This window comes from Tamandua tetradactyla, chromosome 4 (assembly GCF_023851605.1).
Source record: "Tamandua tetradactyla isolate mTamTet1 chromosome 4, mTamTet1.pri, whole genome shotgun sequence".
In the NCBI taxonomy this organism is placed as follows: Eukaryota; Metazoa; Chordata; class Mammalia; order Pilosa; family Myrmecophagidae; genus Tamandua; species Tamandua tetradactyla.
The window spans coordinates 16,951,126-16,974,033 of NC_135330.1; the positions used below are offsets into that span (position 1 = coordinate 16,951,126).

General features: G+C 36.0%; 1 long non-coding RNA gene across 1 annotated transcript in view; it reads left to right on the forward strand.

The window, feature by feature from the left end:
- The first annotated feature begins 12,324 nt into the window (after window positions 1–12,324).
- Window positions 12,325–22,908, forward strand: part of LOC143680193 (uncharacterized) — a 39,583-nt gene continuing 28,999 nt past the window's right edge. The window contains exons 1-2 of the long non-coding RNA XR_013174041.1: window positions 12,325–12,876; window positions 14,544–14,710. This is a non-coding gene — a long non-coding RNA (uncharacterized LOC143680193). The remainder of the gene's footprint in view (window positions 12,877–14,543; window positions 14,711–22,908) is intronic.

Sequence of the window (22,908 nt, forward strand, 5' to 3'; positions counted from 1 at the left end):
AAAATCAGACCCAATCTTTTCAGGAAAGTTATATCAGACCATTCTGACCACAAGTAACTTTCTCATCGAAGCCTCTAGAATATGTCTCTTGCAGCCATGCCTATTGCCCTTCTTCATCTTAAATTACTATAATGGAGAGCGGATGGGATTTGAACAAAGAAGCCTTTGCCCCTTTTCAGTTATGTCATTTTCAACCGCTCTTTCAAACTCTCCAAATGGAAATATTAATTTATCTCATGTTTAAAAGCAAGATGACAAAATTTCAGAGTCCTTGAGCCGTTAAATTAGTGCTTATCTTCTCATGTATTTTTAAACTTTCACTGAGGTCATTGACTATACATCATGAATCTTTGTTTTTCAGACTCCAAGTGCAATGCCTTCTTCATAGCAAATGCTCAGTAAATGCATCTATCACTCAAAAAGATCTCCAAAGCTCACATTTTTAACTTAAGCTGAATGATGCACTGAAAAAACTATCAAATGTGCATGGCTTCTTCAGTGGTAGAATGCTGGCCTGCCATTTGGGAAACCCGGGTTGAATTTCCAGCCCATGCACCCTCCCTGCCCCTCCCCCCACAAAAAATGATGTTGGATTTTTTTGTTTTAAAGAGAAACCATTGAAATATTCAGCTGCTTTCATGGTCACAGCCTAGGTCAACACTTAATATATATACAAAAGAACTAAAGATGTTTCCTCCCTCTTTTCTTTCCTTGCCAATCACTCCTCTTCTTTGGTCCTTTCTCTTCAAGCTCCTCCTTTTATTTCTATTCTTCATGAAAGCTCACTCCTACTTTTAAGCCTTTCTACCTATCAAAAGAGAAGGTTGTTGAGACTTTTCCCTTAGAACATGTTAGGAAGCTGAAGGGGGCAAGATAATTCAGAAGACAAGGGTTAATGGACAGTAGTTAGAAAAATGCACATTCCTTCATGTAAGTAAACAAATTGCTACAATCTCTCTACCAAAAGGTAATCAGGAATCTTTACTTTTACATAGATTAGTTCATTTAATTCTCATAAAAATCTATGAGAAGCTTCCACATCTATAGGATAATGGCAGCTGTATAAAATAGAATCTCTCCAAAACAAAAGAAAAAAAATACATATCAACAAAGAGAGCAAATAAAATCACTCACATCTTGCCTAACAACATAACGCAGAGACAAAGAACTCTACACATTTTAATATACCTGGGAAGATAAGCAAAATAAACTAGCAGAATCAGCTTGAAGTCCTCTCCAGAGCAGAGGGTTAGGTGGGGACTATGTAGAAGAGAGAAGAAGGTAGGATTGAGTCAGAGAATATCGCTTAAAGCTGAAAGACTAGTTAAAACTAAATAAGGTAAAAGGAGGTTCTAGCTATTATGAAAAGCATTAGTATAGTATAAGGTAGTAACTGAGTTACAAATGTAAACCTTCCAAAATAAAAAAAAAGAAACACAAAACAAAGCAAGAATAAATTAAACAAGCAAAACAAAGAGGAGGAAAAAAAAGACCAAAAAACAGGTCACAGTGTAAAGTTATAGTTACAATGAAACTGTACAATACACACAGCAAAATATTTGACTGAGGTGTGATGAAACATATCACCTATATCTACAAATACACATAAGATTAACATGCATTAAAAGAGAAATATTTTCAGATTGGCTCACAAAGCAAAACCATCTCTGTGCAGTGTATAAGAGATACACCAAAATGAAACGGTACAGAAAGCCTGAAAAATAAAGAAATGGGCCAAGTGCACCAGGCAAATACAACCAAGATGAAAGCAGGGCTCTGATCTTGCTATCTGACAAGGTAGAATTCACAACACAAAGACAGAAACAAGACAAAGAGGAAAACTACAAAGGCAAAGACCATAATTCTCAACAGAGATAGAACTTTCTGTACATCCACCAACTTCCTAAAATAGAAACTACAAGAAATGCAGAGAGACAAACACACACAAACAGTAAGAGATTTTGACACACCATGCTCAGACTAGAAAAGCTAAAGCAGACAAATAATCAGTAAGGATATAGAAGACACACAAAAATAACAAATAAGGTGGAACTATTTGCACCATGACAATAAAGAATAAATCTTCTTTCTTAATGTATGCAGAGCATTCATGAAAATTAACCAATGCCAGGTCACAAGAAAAAAACTCAATAACTTAAACAAAGTAGTAACAATATAATAAGTTCTCTGATTATTTATAACCAAACTGGATCCCAATGTGGAAATATAACCAATATTGCAGACATTAAAAGAAAATGATAAAAATTTTAGGTATTAGAATCTGTGGGATACAATTAAAGCAGTAATCTGAGGAAATTTTATTATCTTAAATATATATCTCAATAAAAATGAAGAATGAAGACAAATTAAATATCCGATGCAAAAACTTGGAAGAAAAGAACAATGTTAATAATTAAGACAAAAGAAAGGAAATAATAAGAACAAAAGCAGAAATTAATGAATTAAAAAGTCATACCAATAAATAAATAAAATGATAAAAATAATTGGTTTTTAAAAAGCAACAAAATAGTAAATCATTAACTAATGAAATTGAGAAAAAAGCTGAGGTTTGCATGAGAAAAAATTGGGGTAGGAAAAAACACAAATTCACAAGATAAAAAATCACCAAAAATACTCATTGAAACAGAGCAGATATAAATAATGCAAAAATGCATAATTATCTAGAAAAATAATTTGCCAAAATGATTCAGCAAGGAAAACAGACCACTTTCCGTAAAAGAACTGGAGAAAGTTATAGAGTTACTTCCACCACCCCCAGGTTCCAAGTAAGCAGGAAGTCAAGATGATTTCATAGTGGAATTCTACCAAAACTTCAAAATCCACATCACCATAATTCTTTAAGAGCATGGGAGGAAATAAAAGGAAATCTTTTGAATCCTTCTGATAAAAATAACATAACAATGATAAAACCACAAAAAAAATTTCCGTTCTCAAAGCACAACATTGTGAATGTAATTAGCACTACTGAATTATATATTTGAATCTGTTTAAAAGGAGAAATTTTAGGTGGCATATAAGTTACTAAAATGAAAATTTTAAAAAAATCATAGGACTGTTCAATACAAACAGTGAACCCTAATGTAAACCATGCAGTACAGTTAATAATATACTTATAATCATGGTGTTTCATTAAATGTAGTAACATTATCACCCAATGCAAAGTGTTAATAAGAGGAAAAACTGCATGTGTGTGTGTGTGAGGGGAGGAGGCAGTATATGGGAACTCTGGATTTTCTGCATGATTTTTCTGTAAACCTATAACTTCTCTAATAAAAAAGAAATTTTAAAAAGGGTCCCTCAAATCTATAGATCAATCTCATGTTTAAATATTGATGCAGTAGTCCAAAGTAAGTACTGACAAACAGCACCCTAATAGCACATTAATAAAATAACACAGGATCAAGCAGAATTTATACCAGAAATGCAGGATGTCTCAATAATAAGAAGTCCATTAAGACCCTTCACTATATTAATAGATCTATGGAGAAAAGTCATATGTGCATCTTGATACACACTGATGTATTCAGCAAATTGAACACATATCTTAAAAAAAAAACACAAAAAAGCAATCAGTGAGTATTTTCTTAACATGATATAATACATATGCCTCAACCCAAACTGTCATCTGTTTAATGGCAAAACACCAAACCCATACTCTCTAACATCTGGCACAATGCAAGGATGGCCACTTCTCCACTATCATTCAATATTGTACTCAAGTTCTGGGCCCACAGGTCAGACAATATACAAAATTAGGGCATAAGAATTGGAAAGGAAGACTTAAAATTACCTCTATCTGTACATGACATAATATAGCTGTATATCTTAAACCACACCCCCAAAAAAAATCCATAGGAAAAAATGCTAAAATAATGATTTAGCAAAATTGCAAAACATTAAATTAACATATAAAAACCAATAGCTTTTATACATAAACATAATAAGCAATTAGAAATAATGGAAGAAGAAAACATATAAAGTATTCATGAGTTAATGTAATAAAAACAGTTCAACACCTAAATGATAGAAACTTTAAAAAACTTCTTAAAGGAAACAATAGCAGAGTTGAACAAACAGAAAGTTAGTCAATATTCTCTGATAATTCAACCTAACAAGGATGATACTTCTTCACAGCTTATAAATGAAAGAAATCCTAACAAAAGTAACTGCATTTGTTTTCTAAAGTGGGATAAGTTGATTTTAAATCTTACATGAAAAAATAAATAAGCAATAATAGCCAGAAACATCATGCAAAAAAGGATGATCAAATTGGGACTAGCCCAACCAGATATTAAAACATACTATAAAAACTCTAAAATAAAGATAGCATGGCACATTAATTAATAGAAAGAACAATGGAATAATAGAGACAGTCCAGAAATAGATCCTGGAAATCTGTTAAATGATAAAGGTAGTATATCAAATCATTAGGGGAAGTGAGTTATTCATAAACAATGCTGAGACAATTGGACAGTCATTTAGAAAAATATGAAATTGGCAAACCTCACACTGTTCATCAGAATAAATCTTAAATGAATCAGAGATCTAAAATGAAAAACATCAAATTATTAAAAAACTTGGGTAAATTTCTCTATAAACTGGGGATGGAAGAAGGCTTTCTACATATGACTACAAATTTAGTGAAAAGATCTCAAAGTAAGGACACTTGGAGATGGTTGATTCCAGGTCTGGATCAAAGAAAATGCAAAGGTGATCTTTTGTTTTGTGGGGAAAAATATAAGCAAAGGAACATTCAAAAGGGGCCATGTTCAAAGTCACAGCAGCCACCTTGAAGCCCTCTTTCTCCGATCATTTTTTTGGGGGTGAGTGAGGGTAGGATTTGAACATGAGCCAGAATATTGACTCTAGCTCCTAGTAAAATATTAAATAAATAAAATCCACATGTCCATAGAGATTAGCTCTCTTCTGTCCACCATCCTCCTTTCTTTCTTCACACAAAAGCCAGGAAGATTGATTTAAAGTGTACATAAGACGTCACTTTCTTCTTTAAAACCCTTCAGTGATTTCCCTTTACTCTTAAATTAAAATTTGAAACACTTACCTCTGAGGTCTTGCATCATCTGACTCTTGTCTAACTCTAGAACTTTATCTCATATATTCTCCCTACTGCTCACTGTATTCTAACCACACTGGCTTCTTTTCTATTCTTCAAACACATCAAGTTCCTTTGCTACTCAGGGATTCTTAGACTTATTTATTTCCTCTGTCACATTTATAACAATCTTCAATTACTCGTTTTTTCACTGTTTATTTATCTGTTATCTGTTTCTCCTAGGAGAATATAAATTCCAAAAGGGCAGGAAATGCTGTCTTTTTCACTGTCACATTCCAGTCTCCGGTATAGTTGTATAGTGATGGGCAAATGGTTGGCTCTTAATGACTATTTCTTGAATAAGTGAATGATGTATGACTGAATGATGTAAGAATGAATGAAGTTGGTTCTTCTGACTTCCAGTTCCTGTCTCTTTCCATGAAAGGTCTTTACTTTTCCTGCTCCCTATTTAATTCATCCTTATATGTATAGGTACCACATTGCATAAGTTATACAGCCTATATGCTTACACAATAAAGCCTCCCATTTAACTATCAATAAAAATATTAACTGTTTTTCTTTTTTTTTTTTTTTTTTTTTTTTAAAGAAAGACAGAGAAGGAAGGAAGGATAGAAGGAAGGAAAGGAGGAAGAAAGGGAAACATCTTTAAACATTTTCTTGTTTTATTATATTTTGTTTGTTTGTTGTTTACATGGGCTGGGGCCGGGAATCGAACCGGGGTCCTCCGGCATGGCAGGCAAGCACGCTTGCCCGCTGAGCCACCGCGGCCCGCCCTGTTTTTCTTTTTTACTTTTAGAAGGCTAGCACTGAAAAAGTCCTTAGAAATGCCATCTAATCCTCTCCTTTCAAAGATAAGGAAAGGAAGGGCTGTGAAGTATAACTTGTCCAAGGTCATACATCTAATTAGTGTTATACCTTAAATTAGAATCCATTATCTCCAAATTTTCTAGAACAGTGGCCTTCTCGGTATCCCTTGCTTCTCTATATTGGTTTACCCCTTAGCTATTAACTCCTTAGTTCTCTCCAACATATACTTGGGAATAGGAGGAAATTGTATGAGTTGAAAATGAAGTCCGTATGGTGTCTTGAGTATCATTTGGTGTCCCCAGGAGAGTGAGTCTCATTGAGCTTCTAAACATCACTGTGCATTTTTGAAATCACTAGTGTACCCTCCAAGTGAGATTGGCCTCAAATGACATTATGTCTTAGGAGATTAAGAGCCAATACATTCCCAGCATGTACATTTATGTAGCCTACTGTTCCCTAAGAACCATTTTGCCAACTGCAGGAATGGAAAATTTATTCCCGGCAATAATTTCTGACTTTCCCATGTTTGTGCAAATGATAAATGTAAAACCATCATCTATTTTTAAGCTCTTCGAGCCTTATTGACTCAAAAGAACAGGAAAGCCCTGTCAGGATGATTTTGTTTTATGAAAAAGTAAGGGTGGGGGCTTTTGCTTTTCTTTAAATAGTCTAAAAGTATACGGTTGTTTTTTTGCTTTTATTTTTACACAAGAACTGAACAGTTACTTGGGATTGTACGGCCTTGTCTTCCTAGTAAATAAAGCCCATTCCCAAGACTGAGATGCTCATGGGGAGTCCCTGAGGTAAAGATCTACTTGAAGTATATATAAGTCAAGCCTTCGATAAATCCATACAATCCCAAAGGTTATAGGGCCTACCAAGGGAGCAAGCCTCTCTCTTCTAGAAGGATATTTTTTCTGATATCAAAAAGCTCTCTCCTTCCTTTCTGAAATCCCTTCCTCCCCCTTCTCCTAGCTCAGTACTTCATTTATCCAACTGCTATGAAGTATCAGCTATTTATATCTTCCAGTGCTATGGGTTATCAAGGACACAAAGATGGGTAAAAGTCTATCCTGCCCTTAAGAAGCACTTAATAACAATAAAACCACCCCATATTATGTACAATTTTATGTACTATTAAATGTACAATGTGATGTTATGTGATGGTGGGAAACTAACTGAAATTATTTCAGAGAGTACCCAGGTTAGAAAGAAATTCAGGGATCATCTTGGTCATTGCTATTCATGTGTGGTCCCTGGACCAGCAACATCGACTTGGCCTGGAAGCTTGTTATCAGTGTAGGATCTTTCACCCACCCTGGAGCTATTGAATCCGAATTTGCATAGTAAGATCCCAGGTGATCCCTGTAGACATCATATGTAACAAAGCCCTGACCTAGGCCACTGATATCTTAGATTTGCTCTACATTTCCAGAAGCCAAGGGCTGGGATCCTGTAATGAAACGTATTCAAGTCTATCACTTTTCCCTGACACCCACTCTCTACTGCACAGCTTTATTCCACTTCAGCTACTTTGAGGCAGGCTCTGCCTAAATTGGATTTTGGAAGAAAGGATGAATCATTCAGAGAATTCCTGGGTATTTGAATAGGAAGGAAGGAAAGAAGGAAGGGAGGGAGGAAGGGAGGTGGGAAGGAAAGAAGAAAGGAAAGGAGGGAGGGAAGGAGGGGTAAAGAAAGAAACTGTCCTACTTTCTTAGCACCATTCCATGAATTTGGTTATGTATAGGCCAATTATAATCTCTCCCATACCATGGGAAATGTATCTTTCTCAAGCATTGGACAGGTGGTATGGTGGTGTAATGGATTTAATTATTGTTCTCAATTATTCCCTCTCCTTTCCTTATAGGAAGCTTATACAGTCCCATCTTTTACCATGTGACATAGTGCTTTCCTAGGAGAAGAATTTACCCCCATTAACATCAATAGGCTAAATGATCTGTTTTGGACAATAAAATATTAATTCTGAGCATTTATTATGTTATTTCAGCTAATCTTCCAGCTCTTTCCTTCTGTTTGAATAGAAAAGGACTTCTCTCTTATTCTATATCTGGAATAAAGAAGACTCATGGAGCAAGGATAAAAATGCCATCCACATGTAATATGAGTGAGCAATAAAGTTTTGTTATTATAAGTCATTGAAATTTTAGGGTTGTTACTGCAGCTTATCCTAGAGAAAGCTGACTCACAAATACCATCTGTGTCTTCTAGAATCAAGTGTAATCCTAACATGTAATTGAGAATGATATAAAATGTAAAAACATTCTTCACACTATCAACATTTATCATGTAGATAAGTTACTAAAAAAACAAAATGCAGGTCATCTGATTTTAAGGATTCACAGAACCTAACAAAAGTAACATAACTCTGGACATCCTGGAGACTCATATTAAATTCAGAATGCAGATATGTTCATGCAATACACATTTTATATATGAAATATTATTGATTTTTCAGGCTATTAAATGCATCTGTCATTTTATTGTTTTTTTTCCCCCAAAAGTGCTAAGGTTTTATGTTCAACACATTGCTTCTTAATTAGATACAAGAGGATTACCTGGAAAATAAAGTTGAAATTTTCATACACTGGGTATGGGGGAATAATCAGAATATTAACATAAAAAGACCTTATGAAAAATAAATAAATAAATCATTTATAATTCATTTAACAAAAATTAAATGAGTGGCATCTGCTTTTACTTTAGGTTGGGATTTCCATGGTTAAACAAATTGATGACTAATGGGATTCCAAATTCCAAGATCAATTTCCATTGCTGATAGTGATAATTGCTCATATTTTATACATTTTTCACTGAATTAACATGACCTTTCAATACACAAGAGATTTGTCAAACTTGCCTACCAATATATTGCAAGCATTGAAACAAACTAGCAAACTAATAAGAGAGCATTTCATAATGCTTGGAATCTGTTGATTTGTTCCTGGTTTTTCTCTTCTCCTTCTCTCTCTCTCCCCACCCCTGTATGTTATGCTTCACAAATATCTCAGACCTTTTGTATATTAAACATTCTTATAAAATAAAGTCCCTGGACAATTTAACCAGACAGAAAAGGTCCTTGACATGTCCTCTGTCTTAGCTGTACTGTTCTCTCAGGTCTTGTCTCAACTACCAGAATTCTTCCTCACCCAAAGAAATTAAAAGGAAATACTTAGACATCTGGAATTCATTGACTGAGGTCACCCCACAACCTCACAAAGCCTCATTTGCAGACTCTGGCAGTTCTCATTTTCTGCATGCACATACTCTACTTCAATACAAAGAACACTGAATTTTAATTTTTTACTTAGAGATGAATGAATGAATGAATGAATGAATGAATCTGTTGAATGATTGAATAGGATTATTGGCTACTTGGGCCTGGTACAATACAAGAATGAATTAAATTTGAGTCTTCTGATTTATATCTACAATGTTGCCTCCAACATTTTACTCCAACTTTTATTAAAGACAAAATATGATGCCCAATGAAGGTATTTTGCTAGTTCAGTGATAGTTGACTTTTTGGAGTCCTAACTCCTGAAAACTAATAGACCTTGAATATAGTTAGGCATAAGATTTGGCTTTCTTCCAGGACAGGGGGGAAGAATAAGGATGTACAGTTTTTATATGGTAGAGGTGAGTTCTTTCACAAACTTCCAAAATGATTTCTGAGTCACATGATGTTTGCCTTCGTACCAAACATTTTACAAATAAGAAACTGAAATCAAGAAAATAAGCTCCTGTCATAGTAGTAGCTAGAATATCCTGATTCCTCATCTACTCTAGTTATATCTTGCTCTGATTGAAAATACAGTCTTGGTTATTAATGAATTACTTTCCAGGGTATTCATTTTTGGTTAGTTAAAAAAAAAATCTTGGGTGTCTATTATATACAAAACACTTCATCAGGTGTTAAGGATAGTTCAAGGATGTACAACACAGATTCCGACCTTGAAGAAGCTTAACAGCTTTGGGGAGACAGCCCCAATGAAAGTAGAGAGCAGAGGAAGTCAGTAATAGGTGAGAGCTAAATTAATATACATGACAGGAGTATTAGGTATTCAGAGGGGAAAGAGTGAATGCTGGGATGGTCAGATAACTTTCCAAGAAAAGTGGCCTTGACTTAGCTGAGATTCATATAGGCCAGAGGGCCTGGGTGAAGAGGTCCAGAAAATGGATGGATGTAGTAGAGCACCAGAAGCCGAAGGAAAGGGGATGTCTCCACCATAGTCCAGAAGAAAATAAGCATCACCAGACACTTCATTCTGCTATTGCAGTCCCTGCAATCCTGGATAGAAAGCCTCAAAGGCAGTGTCAAAGGAGCTGCATTTGAATACTGGTTCTGCCACTTAAGGGTACATGAATTTCCTCGAATCCCTTGAGTTTTCTGAGCTCCTGCTTCTCCATCTGCAATGAGGGAGAACAGCACCTACATGACATGGAAAGACTCAAATGAGATAACGTATGTGAAATTTTTTTATGATGTCTAAAATGTTTGTTATAGAGACATTAACTGTTATGATAATAAAGGAGAAACTTTTCCACTGCTTTTATGGTGATCCTTTCTGGGCAACAAGCTATATATGACAGAGCAGGTCTGTCTTGTTAGAATGGAATTACCTAAGTCTGTGCTTGCTTTAACTGCTTTATACAAAAATTTCTTCTAAATGCTTCTCTGCCACTCATTTATAAACTTGCCAGTTTCTTGCTGACACAAATTCTGGATGGTACCAGGCACTCCAAAAACAACTTTAGTGCTTTTAAGTGCTGGAAATCTAGGATGACTTTGAACAATGTCTGGAAGAAATCAGGTCTTGGTCATCTTGAGCTTGATGATTTTCCTCTGTTTACCTCCCAGTTTCTTCTCCACTGTACTATATTCCTTATCCCAGTCTCCCATCCAGTGGTGATTGTGTGATGTCTTCTGCTTAGAATCTCTATCAAAGAGGGAAACAGGTGAAAAGGCAGCTAGAGACAATTCTGAGAGCAGATTTGGAGGGAATCTGCTGTTGTGATTGAGAGCAATACACCAGGAAAGAGTTCAAAGTAGACCACACTGTATCTCAACAAAGGTGGCATGAAAAACAAGACAATGTATAACAATTCCAAAGGGAGAAAAAAAATTGTAGAGCTCCTTTTCATCAGTTATTGCATTTTTTCTTCACAAAGCTTTGGTGAGGAGACCATTATTACCAACCAAGATTTACAGATAATGAAATAGATTCGGAGATTTTAAGGGATTTGCACCAAGCCCAGACTCATTTTTGAGCATAATTTCCTGTCTGCTATATTCATTTGCTGCCTCCTTCATCCTAAATGATAGGCACTGTGACATTATGTTTGTGACAGTCACTTAAGAATAAAAATCCAGCCAATTGAATGAGATGTGTTTGTGCCCAAGGAGTTGGGAGTCCAAAGGGTTGTTTTTGTTTCTGTTTTTTTGGCATGGGAAGGCCCTGGGAATTGACCCCAGGTCTTTGGCATAGTGGGCGAGAATTCTGCCAGTGAGCTACCATCACATTGCCCCTCAGTGTTTTATAGCAAACATTTAATGTGCCTACTATGGATCCAGATTCATGCTAGGCACTGGCATGCTAACGACAAAGCATATTCCTTGCTATCAAGAGACTTTCAATTTAGTGGGAGAGGCAAACATATCTCTCTTAAGGTCACTAAAGAATTCCAGCTCTTATGATTGAGGTGTCCAATGACCATTGTGGAGCAAAGACAGACCAGAGATGAATAAAAATGACTATGAATAGAAAGCAGGGAGAATAAGGTTGAGTAGACAAGGATATTTTGGTGAGTTTTCTGAACATATATATATGTAGTTTTGACTTTTAAATTGTGTAAATGTTTTACATATTACAAAATTAAATTGAATTAAGATAAAAGACTACAGTGGGGATGCATAGAGGTAAGAAAGGAATGGAAAAAAATTTTAAAAGACTTCATAGAGATAGTGAATTTTGAAGAGAGTGCTTTTGTTGCTTGTGATATTTTGTTTGTGTGTTTTTACTTAGTATAAATAGACAAGTGAGCAAATGAATACCTAAACTATGGTCATCATGACCTTTTTCTCCCCAGTCACAATGTCATGGTACTATCTGGGTTGCATGAGAAAAGGCAGGCATCAGGGTGTGGGACAAGGATGTAAAGTTGCTTTGGCTGTGATTAATAATGTGACCATAGGCAAAACATGTTACCTCTCTAAGCATCATCTGTAAATTGAGGAAGACTAGCAAGTGGACTTCAAAATCATTTCCCATTCTAGGATGGTAATTTCCAATAGTTTTTTGTCCATACCATGGATTATGTTTCCTTTTGGGCTATCATTTCAAAGAATCTCTTTTCAGTCAACATGTTTATCCATCACAATTAGAATGTAATCATAGATTCCAGAATTTACTCATTGTTCTTCACTACTGTGATCATTTAACCTAAAATATTCAGAACCTAAGTCTTGTAACTCCTGGCCTTTCTCTCTCATGGGAAGGAGGGAGAATTGCTCAGAAAGATGACCTTCCCACTTGGGTCAACAAGAGCTCCAACTGGTTCTAAGGAGGGTGTCTTATTGCTGTCAAATTGACTGGGGATGTCACACATGAAGCCTGCTGTCACTGCATCTTGCTCAGAACCAGCCCCTTAGCTTGCTGAGTCAAGCTGTGCTGACTCCCGGTGATAGAATTTTAATGTGAGGGATGACAGAGGCCTTGGAGTTAATGTGTGCATGGAGGTGACAGTTTTGAATGTCAGCCAAAGCACAAATGCCTGTCTGAAATTAATTTTGGGGGTGGCAGAAAGTCAAAGGAAGATGAAGAGAAGTAGTGTGATGGAGAATTGAGATAAGTTAAGTCAAATCTACTACCATCTGCTGCAAAAGAAGGCATCATTCTGAAAATAGACATGGACTATCTCAGCCTGGGAGGTAAAAAGAGCATTGACTTCATCAGGTAATTCTAATGCTTTATTTTTTTAATTGGTTTAGTTTTTAATCAACCTAGTGTGCAAGTTGCCACTTTTAGATATCTATGATCCCGTTTCTCTTTGTTAAGATAAAGTTGTTAAAAGCACATATGGAGCGCCTGGTGATATGAGTTTGAAAGTTGTTCTTTAAGGGGGAAATATTGTGAAAAATGATCCAAACTATATGCTATGCACTTTAATCTTTCTTTTATATTGTCACTTACTAAAAATTTTCAAAAATTATCCACTATTTAGAGAACAACATTCAAATCTTTACTGGCTGCTATAGGCAGAATAAATATCCACCTGCTCCAAAGATGTCTGCATCCCAGTCCCCAGAACCTGTGCACATGTCATGTTATATGGCAAAGGAAAACTAAGGTAGTAAATGCAATTACATTTACTAGTCAGGTGATCTTAAAATAGGGAGATTATCCTGAGTTATCCTGGTGGGGTCAATGCAATTATAAAGGTCCTTAGAAAAAGGGGAAATGGAAACAGAAGGAAAGTCACTGTCAGAGAACTGTGATGTTAGAAAGACTCAACTGGACATTGCTTATTTTGGAAATGCAATGAGGCCACAAGCCAAGAAATGTGGGTGGCCTCCAAAAGAGGCAAGGAAATGAATTCTCCCCTAGAGCGTCCCAAAGGAATGCAGCCTTATTGATGTCTGGATTTTAGCCTACCTGCATCAGACTTCTGACCTACAGAACAGTAAGAATATAAATTTGTGCAGTTTATAACACTATACTTAGGGTGATCTGTTATAGCAGCAATAGAAACCTAATACATTGGCCTTCAAAGTCTTTTACAGTGTTATCTTCTATTGCCCTCAATTTCCGTATATGAACCCTGTCTCTGAACTCTGAATGGGCTCATCTCTAAACACATCCTTTGCATTCCAAACTTTTTCATTCCATTCCCAATGTCTGGAATTAAACACTTTTTCTTCTAGGATTGATAAGGACCTGGCACACCTCACTGGGGGGCTACCAAGTGCCAGAACAGAGGGTTAAGTCTTTAGAGCTGGTCATGGTATGTCATGCTATTTATTGTGGGCTGAAGCAAGAAATAAGAGGGGGGAATCCGAGTCATTGTCCCTAATGAAGAGCAGTAGCCAAAGAGGAAAAAAACAATTGCAAAGTTTTAGGCTAAAGAGCGGTCATGGAATCACAAACACAGGGCAAGAACAAGATTCTGAGGCCATATGGCAATGGGAAAAAAGCAGGGAATAAACAAAATGTGTTCTAAAGAATTAGTCTCAACTCTTCTTGAGGGACTTACTACTCACTTTTGTATGGGCCAGCGAATGGCATTCCTGTGTGTTAAAAACTTAAAGGCAATATTATGTGCAGCTATGAGTCTCCTCCATTATCTTCAACTACCCCATTCTACCCTTCGTTCAAAGTTTAACTCAATTCTGACCTCTTTACAAAGCTTTCCCTGACTAATCCAGTGCCAGTCAACTTTCCTTCCTTCAAATTCTTAGCATTTGCCCTCTGTGGTAGTTTGGAGGCTATTTATGCCCAGAAAGTCTTTTAATCCATTCCTGTGGGATAGACCTACTGTGGGTGGGGCATTTGGAGTAGGTTATTTCAGTTAAGAAGTGCCCCAGGATGGGTCTTAATCTTCTTACTGGAGTTCTTTATAAAAGGATAAAGGACACACAGAAAACTGAGAGAAACACCCAGAGAAGTTTAGGGAAAAGTCACAGATGGAAAAGCCAGAAGTTGAAGCAATGAAACCCAGGAGAGAAAGATCAGCAGGCATTAATATCTGACAGAGGAGCCCAAGTTCACCGGTAACCCATCTTCAGAGAAGGTACAGTCCTGTTGATACTTTACTTGGGACATTTTCATGGCTTTAGAACAGTAAATTCTTTTAAACTTTTGAATTGTATAATATAACATATATACAAAGCAAAGAAAGAAAAAAGCAGTAGTTTTCAAAGCACTCTTCAATAAGTAGTTTCAGGACAGGTCCCAGAGTTTCTCATGGGCTACCATATGATCCTCTCAGATTTTTCCTTCTAGCTGCTCCAGCATATAGGGACTAGAAGTTTTAAATATTTTTTTTATCATTATAATCAACTTTTTTTTCATGAAAAATAACATACATACAAAAAAGCAATAAATTTCAAAGCACAGCCCCACAATTAGTTGTAAAACACATTTCAGAGTTTGACCTGGGTTACAATTCCATAATTTTAGGTTTTTACTTCTAGCTGCTCTAAGATACTGGAGACTAAAAGAGATATCAATTTAATGATTCAGCATTCATATTCATTTGTTAAATCCTATCTTTTCTGTATAACTCCACCATCACCCTTGATCTTTCTATCCCTCTCTTTAGGGGTGTTTGGGTTATGGCTATTTTAACTTTTTCATGTTGGAAGGGTCTGTTAATAATATGGGGTAGGAAGATGGAACTATCTAATCAGAATGGTAAATTTTTAAGCCAATAAATCCCCACTGTTAAAAGCCAACCCATTTCTGGTACACTGCACTGCATCAGCTTTACCAAACCTAAATACCCTCTGGACCCTTCACTTGGTAACTACAGTTCATCGCTTCATATTTTTAATTAAATAAAGGTATTTTACACACCATTGTAAAAAAAATCATATAATACAAAATAAAGAGGACATTTAAAGCAGTCCTTAAATAAAGGTATTATACATACAATTGTAAAAATATTTACATAATACAAACATAAAGAGCACATTTAAAGTAATCCTTATGCTTACCATACAGAGATAACCACTGTAATAATTTGGCATTTGTCTTTCTAGTCTGATATTCTTTGTTACTTGCAATAATGTTCTCATATATACATACATAAACACACATGCATATATATACAAACATATACACATACACATATATATGTACATAAATGTATTTCACATATAGTCTTCCAAATTAAATACATTGCAGGGAAGTTTATATAATATAAATTATTCACATCAAACTTATCATACATTAATCATAAGTTATTTGCAATCACAAAAGCTATAGTGTTATATTAACTTATTTGCAATCAAAAACCTACAGTGATATACTTCCTCACTTAAACTTTACACTTGTATTTATCTTTTCAACAATCAGGTTGTGTGTAACTTAAAGTAAGAGATCAGTATTTTATATCATTTTTCTCCACCAGTACCAGGCATAGTTTATGGAACATGTTAGGTGCTAAATAAATATATATAAATTGATATGATGAAAATGTTGTGACCTGAAAATCTTGGAAAATTTGCATACATACACATGGATAGTAATTGTTATTGATATGCTTTCAAATTCTATCTAGGAATTTCAATAATTATTCTGTATAGAGAATGGGGAAAAAGCTGCCCCACAACAGTATTTTCACAGTGGCCAGGTTATTATAAATCCTGAGATATGTCAATTAGCATCAGAACTACTTGTTAAAATGGGAAAGGAGATAAACAGAGATAGAGTCCTTGTTAACTCATTAATATTCTCCATAATGAAAAATGATGCAGGAAAGAAATAGCCATGGTAATAAGTGTAATCAATCTAGCTTGGGAAAAGTGATGCAATTTGTTATCTTTATAGGGTTACTCTGTTAGCCAGTTAGTCAGCATATTTATCAAATGCCCAGTTGGTGCATAATAGTGTACTGTTTCTATGGGCTGCATGTTATTTGAGCTTCAGTCATTCAGTCAGTCATTTATTCCTTCTCTAAGAAGCATTTTGGTGTGCATATAATGTGCACTGTTATAGGTGCTAGAATAGTAAAGGAAAGCTAAACAACTTTCATGCTCAAGACAGAATCAGTGGAGAAAGTCACAAAAGCAGGCAATTGTAAAATGAAAGGATGTGGAAGTGGATTTTGATAAGATATGAACAAGGAGAAAGTCTAGTCTCTATTCTCAAAGAGTTCAAAACTGAGCAGCAGAGAGAATATTACAAAATAAAATGTTGTCTTTCTTTTAGATTTCAGTGTTATACCAGGAATGATTGATTTTTAATAGAAACAGAATCCTAAAGTGGACTTAGCAGAACCATGAAGTAAGGTGCTAGGCTTTGTCCATGATCAGGAGATCGATATAAGAGTAAAAAACGAGATTAGTTCTCAGCATAAAAACATAAAAGTTACCAAGAATGGAATTAACAGAGTCAGAAATCCCAAATGCTAAAATGAAAGCAAACTGGCATCAACAGGGTAGCTAGCTAGGTGCTTATTTAAGAGTTCAGTTGAGATGTGGTTTCGTTAAACGAATTTTACTTCATGATTTATTTGCTTGCTGCTAGATGGGTGTCTCTTAGGGCAGCAGAGTGTATTTTACCATTTCAAAGTGTTTTAAACATTCTCTCATGTCTTGGCTGTACTAAGGACAAATGTATAGGAATGGGAGAGCATGGAGAGCAGAGAAGACACACTAACCGTGGTCCCTGCAATTGGAACGTGATGGGTTATTTTACCCTTGTCCAAGTTCAAGGAGTTATTCCATCTAAACACTGCAGTACTCCAATATTAATATAAGAAAGCAAAGAACTGATTAGAATTGTTATATCAGGTGGGATGCTGTAGATGAAATAATAGAAAGCAACTAAATTAGATTAAACTAGTGTTTTCAAACTTCTTTGATGATAAGAATTTGTTAAAATCACAGCTTTCCAGAATCTACCCCTAGATATTGTGATTCTGAGGATTGGGAGAGCTTGGAAATTTGTATTTTTAAAAAATGGCACCACAGGTATTTATTATATTTGCAGAAGTTTGACAAGCAAATGTAGCCATCAATGTCAACTTGGGCCTGAGTCGGGCCCCAGTTTGTTCCATCTGCTAGGCCATCACTGGTGTGTCTAGCATCAGTGTGACCAGGGCACTCTTGGTCAAAAAATGGCTACTGCTCCTGTTATCACATTTGGCAGAAGAGAAACTTTCTCTTGTATTGTGTGCTTTCACTGAAAAAGAAAGGATGAAGATGAAAGGAAGGGAAAGAGGAGGAACAAGAGGGAGGGAACGAAAGGAAGGAAAAAACAAGAAAAATGGTAGGAAAAAAGGGAGGGAAGAAGGGAGTGATGAAGGAAACAAACCTAATTTAGACATTCTTCAATAGATATATCCTTTTGTTACATTTTGGAACTACCCACCTTTAAACCTAGGAGAATAGAATTACTATATTTGGCTTAGATTATTCAGGACTTGCCTTTAGCTGGAGATAGTTCATTTTCTGTTAGCATATGGCTTCACATAGGGGGATCATCATCCAAATCCCAAGAAAGAATGATATGTGATTAAATGGGAAGACAATGGCATCTACTTTAAGTTTTTATGGAAAATACAATAATTTTACCAGTCCAGGAGAACACTAGTTAAATAATTAAGTTTGATAGGAAAGGAATAATGAAAATAAATTCTCATGTTTATTGAGTTCTTAGTAAGTGAAAGGCATTCTGTTTTAAGGGTTTTTCATGGATTAAAATATTTAAGCTTCACACCTTACTTATAATGTAAGTAATGTTATCATTCCCACTTTACAAATGAAGAAGCTGAAGTACAGGGACCTTAATTAATTTATCTAAGGCCATACAGTTATTAAGTGTCTGATTTGAAACCTTGGGCCAAAACTATACTCTACATCATATTCTATTCTATATGAACAGTGAACAAAGCTGTACCCCACAAATACAAATAGTATTTGTTGGAAAAAGTAAGTGAAGGTGTTGTGGTTGCATTGTCAACTCTGTCCCCTATTGAACAAGCTCAAGCAGGGAAATGGGGAAAGGGTATTCCTGGCTGAGAAGAGAGATGGAATAAAGTGATGAAATGCATGTTTTGTTGTATTCTATGAGTGGATCATCATGGCTGGAAGGTCAGGGACTTGGAGATTCCCTGGTAAGTAAGACTGTGAAGGTCTAACGTTTAAATGAGATGCTACATATATATGAAATTTGCCCCTAGACTTAGATAAGCGTGAGATGATTAGGTAGTGTTGTTATTATGATGATGAATGATTTTGGCTCTCAATTCCTGTCTTCTGTTAATATTGAAGATAACCTGTTTTCTTCCCTCCTCTAATTAAAAAATCCACCCGAAGCCTTTAGGCATCATTTTAATCTTTTCCTTACTCATTTGGGCTTTGTCAAAATTTGCTTCACTCTTATAATATTATTATTGAGTAACTGGCTTATCCCTCCAACTAGAATAGAATTTCATAGAAAGAGATTATTTAAAATATTATTTTATTATTCTGTTTCTGGTTATATGATATCCAGTTAATACTCATGGAGCAATGGCACATGTTAGAGTGATTCCCTGTAGGAACGCTCTGATATTTTAGATATGACTTCTGCTGGTGGTTTGAGAGTGTCTGTTAGTTTTAAACAGAGAGCTATATGTGGGGACTCTTACATCAGATGAAATGACTTAGCCAAGGTTTCCTTCATTTCCCTGTAAAATCACGTAAGGAGAAGGCTTGGAAGACTTCCCAGCCTCTCACTGACAATTCAGGACATCAGTCAATGCTTCAGACATCTTCTTCCCTGACTTTCTCAAGGATTCACTTGCTCTGCTACCATTCTGATATTGTTGCTTTTGTAACTTTCCTCTGGGGAATCCATTGCATGAACAGTCCTGGCAGTGCATCTCTTCCCACAGGAATTGCTTCTTTGCAGGCCTGCCTGGTTGTTTTATGCCAGGCAGCTAGAGCTCCTTAATCAAGACTACTGTATTCAGCTGGTGTTTCCATATCACTCTGTTTAAATTAACAAGGAATATTTCCTCTCAGATACTTCACACCATTATTTCTTATCCCATGACTATGATTTGTTGTAGTCTCTCCTTTCAGAAATAAAAGTGTTATCTGGTATGTTGGTTTGTTAAAGCTCCCATAATACAACATACCAGAAATGGATTGGCTTTTATAAAGGGGATTTATTAAATTACAAGGTACAATTCTAAGGCTGTGAACATGTCCAAATTAAGGCACAAACAAGAAGATACCTTTACCCAAGAAAGGCTGATCAAGTCCAGTGTTTCTCTGTCACAGGGAACACACATGGTGATGTCTGCTGTCCTTCTCTCCCAGCTTCTGGTTTCAAACAGCTCTCTCAATATCTCCAAGAGTTAGTGTCTAAGCTTTCTCCAAAATGTCCCACTCTTAAAGGACTCCAATAGGCTAGTTAAGACCCACTTGAGTGGGCAGGGTCCTGTCTTCATGGAAACAACCTAATCAAAAAGTCCCACCCAAACAATAGGTCTGCCCCATAAGATTGGATTGTGATTAAAAGAATGTGGCTTTTCTCAGGTACATAACAATTTCAAACCAGTATGTCTGAAATGGCTGCTACTGACCCAATGATTGTGGACAGAGAAGATATTCTATGACCTAGGCACCCACCCATTGGGTGTCGTTATTACCTTGAAAACATTTCAGAAGTAAATGATACTACACAGCTTCTGAATAACTCCAAAGAAATTTTCTACTTCTATACTTATGTGATATATTCTTTCTCATTATTTCATGCTTGAAAACTTTATTTCAAAATAGTTTAGGGCAGAACCATTAGAACAAAAACTTTCAAATGTAACCTTAAATAAACCTACTGGTAGAAATGCTTATAACTCTGTTTATGTGTTCTAATATGAGATCTGTTATGTTTCAGGGCAGCAGAAATTATCCCTCTACTGTTTACTGTTGTATTCTCAGTATCTAACAATGCTTGGAAACTTGAGAATCTGGAACACAACAATCTAGAACTTAGTGTACCTCTCCCCACTCCTGATTCCATGAAAGGCATTACTAATTTATTATGTTAGTTTCTTCTATAGAGCCTCTCAACGTTGCCCCAGGGAGATTCTGCAAATTCACTGGAGTTGGCATACATCATGAACCCTATTTACCATAGCTGTAGTTGGCACTTAATAAATATTTCCTGAATGATTGAAGGAATATCTCCCCTATATATGACTCCTTCTGCAGGATATGACAAATTACTATCCTACCTCTATTTAAGCACCTCCACATGATGAAAAATGTGGTATTTCATAAGACAGGCTCTCTCACAGTTACATAAATTAAATAGAAGATTCTTCTTTATGTGGCGCAAAATTTTGCCTTTGCTTATTTATTAAAACATTCCTACTGATAATGAGAACAATTGTTTTAGTGGGCTAGTGCTGATGTAAGGATTGGTCTCTATGCAGATAATACTGTGTAAGGGACAGGTTCACCCAGCCTTCCCCATCAGCCCTTCAGTGGTGATCATGATAAATTCCAATCAATTTCTCTCCTTAATAATATCTAAAAACCTTTTAATGGCAATGACACACACAAAATTGCTATTAAAACTGGAAACATTATAAATTCGACCACATAGCTATTCAAAAATGATATATACAGACACACATGCTACATGGGTCTTGTGTTAAATACCCAAGCTCTTGCACTTGGTTTAGATCAAGTGCTTAGTCAAGGGTGTCTGATGTTGTGTCTTCTCATGGGTCATGAACTTGATTCTTTTGACATGGGTCATGAACTTGATTCTTTTGATACTTTGTTGTTAGTGTTACCTGAGTCATCAGTTCATTTCCTTATCAGAGGTGCTAAGTTCAATAAATACTCAGACTTTCTGTCAGTAATTGCTCCAAGTTCTGTCCCTACAGACCATTGTTCCTGACTACACAGAAATCATCAGAAGCATGTCCATAACCATGCATTCTTCATTTCTGTTTCTAGTTGCTGTTGCACAGCTCTGCGCAGCTCACTTTGGGTTGTGAGGATGGTAGTGAACACTCTGTTGTTGCAATGAGAGGGATTTGTAAAACTCCCTGGCTTCACATGGGGAAAAGGAATACATCTGTACTAAAAACTGCCTAGAAAATTCTCCATTAATAAAAAAACAGTCTCTCCCCTTTGTTTTCTTTCTCTTAGGAAAAATAACCTTACTGAAAATAATTGCCTATCCTTGAGAATGAGCATAGCTGGAGCTTTGATTTTTAAAACTATCTTATGCCTGTATGAGGGGGTTATGTTCTTTCTCTATCAAAGTACTTGCATTGATATTCCTTTCTGTGGTGTCATAGCTGAGAGAAAAGAGTGGGGATTCTGTGGACGCTTTGTTAAATTTTTGTCTGCTTTAAGAGGAAGCATAGAGCCTTAAAGTGATTTAACCTCTTTTCGGTACTTGGTGAAAGAGTAGGTCTAGGAACGCAAACTTTCTATCCCCTAGTCCATTGGTTTTATCTCTATTGTTACTCTTTCTAATGAAAAATTAGATAGAACTTCTTTCTCCCTTGACCTATATGCACTCAGCTCCAGAGAATGGAAGTGGATGGTCCAAAGGAGTTAACTCCCATTCCTGAGTCCTTTCGGAAGTCAGCTAAAGCTAACAGACAGTACTAGAGTGATTATTTTGTGTGTTAGGCACATTAAGCAATTTATAGGTAAGCAATGCTATTTTACATACAAGGAAACCAAGGCACAAGGAGGTAAGCTAACTATGGCCAAAAGCCAGAATTAGAAGCCATGATCTGACTCTAGAGCAAGTTCCATAACCATGACACCATACTACCTTGAAACACAGTACAAGCTTCTGATCCACAGATGATACAGCAACGACACTTCTCTTCTAAAACCAATGGTTGCAGTACTTTCAAATGATTAAAACTGTGATAACAGATAAGAGATAATTTTATTTAGTAGTAAGGGAGAATCTAGGGAGCAGGTGAGGTTAGAGCATACAGCTACTCCAATTGTATGCTTCCCTGCTGGTTAAATTATTGTTCTCTATTCCTCACTGGATCAGATAGATATGGGATTATTACTCATAAGATGTTATTTCTTAAATTTTTCAGTTTTTCAAAGACATACACTTAGGAAATAAGATCTTACTCCTCCAGGGAAGTTGTTTTGCTTCAGAACGAAGTGATCTCTGTGTTAATGAGCTGCCTGTCTTCTAAGCAGCTCAGAGAATTTTCCTTGAATGAACTTCTTTTTCTGCTCACCATCCCTGTGAGATGAGCAGGTGGTAAACACTATTAGA